General features: G+C 41.8%; 1 long non-coding RNA gene across 1 annotated transcript; it reads left to right on the forward strand.

Annotated features, from left to right (window-relative positions):
• The first annotated feature begins 6 nt into the window (after nucleotides 1-6).
• Nucleotides 7-939, forward strand: LOC147818483 (uncharacterized). Its single transcript, XR_015437925.1, has 3 exons — nucleotides 7-162; nucleotides 240-296; nucleotides 386-939. It is a non-coding gene; the product is annotated as an uncharacterized LOC147818483 (long non-coding RNA).
• Nucleotides 940-1,262: the final 323 nt, after the last annotated feature.

Here is a 1,262-nt window from a genome sequence, read left to right on the forward strand (position 1 = left end):
TGTGACCAGTAGTGAATGTCCCTCCCAGGCCACCGTAGGATAGACAGCAGGCCAACTCCACCCACTTCCTCATTGATCAGTGTATTTAAACCAGCAGACCGGCTTGTTCTCTGCTGCTGCCTCCTCCTGGTCCCTGGTATACTGTTTGGTGTACATTGTGTGGTAGGTTTTTATTTCTTCTGTGATACTTGTTTCTTTGATTGTGTGGCTTACCCTTTGCATGGTTTGTCTTGCTGTAGGTCCTGCTTCCTGGGTATCCTGCATATTGAACCACATGTAGAGTGAATTGTGTCGAGGTAATACGCCACCTTTCTTTGTTTATGCATTTTTATTATTGTTTGGCAGAATTGTTATTTAATTGGTCTTGTGTTCTCTTTTATTATAGACAACTGCCACTGCTGTTTTGTTTTGTTTTGTTTTATCGTTTTGTTCCATTTGTTTAACTAGTTCAACTTGTTTTGTATTCTTTTGGTATCCCGTTTCTGTTGTATTAAATGATTTCTGTTAGTTCTTTAGTCCCTTTGTTATATTAGCCCTCTGTGGCATTCAACCCTCTTAATTTTCCCCCAAGGGTTATTTTTAATATATTTATTGCAGCAGTTGTTTTTGTATGGTTTTTAACTTGTTGTGTTTCCTTTCTTTGCGTGAGTACTGCAGGGCTGGCGATAGTGTGGCCGCTTGGACGGTGGAGGGATCGGTGTTCAGAGTTTCTCACCCCAGCTTCACACCCCTTTAATTGTGTGTGTGTGTGTGTAGTGGTAATTTTACACGTCCTTCACAATTTATGGTTTTTCCCTTTAAGTTTTTGCGTGTGTGCATGTGTTGGGCACGGAGTGAGGTGGGTGCTCTGTGCTATCAGACCCCCCCGTGCCTGTGGTTGTGCCCAGCCGCCTTGTAGTGCTCTGGCTTAGTATTTATTTTTAAAAAAGTTGTTTCTTAGACATGTTGTTAGTTTGTGCTGCATAATAAAAATTGTGAACTTGGGGGAAAACTCTTTGTCCGTGCCTGTTCTTGACCATCACTTGTATCATTTCCTGTGGCCCTCTAGCGAGTGGCGGTCACACTGAACATGAATTTTATGAAACCTGATAAGAGCCACAAGCCTCATCAGAACCCAGAGTAACTCCAAACCCACAGAGACACAGAGCTTTCATATGGGAGCTTTTATTCCTTGTAACAGCAAGAGTCTTTGCCTAGATAAAAGCATTTTAAATAAAACATGTACTGATTATTATTACTACAGATGCTGATGGAGTGGGAGA

Source organism: Seriola lalandi, unplaced genomic scaffold (genome assembly GCF_002814215.2).
Source record: "Seriola lalandi dorsalis isolate HSWRI2012SDOR001 ecotype SW California unplaced genomic scaffold, Sedor1 jcf7180002054576, whole genome shotgun sequence".
Taxonomy (NCBI): Eukaryota; Metazoa; Chordata; class Actinopteri; order Carangiformes; family Carangidae; genus Seriola; species Seriola lalandi.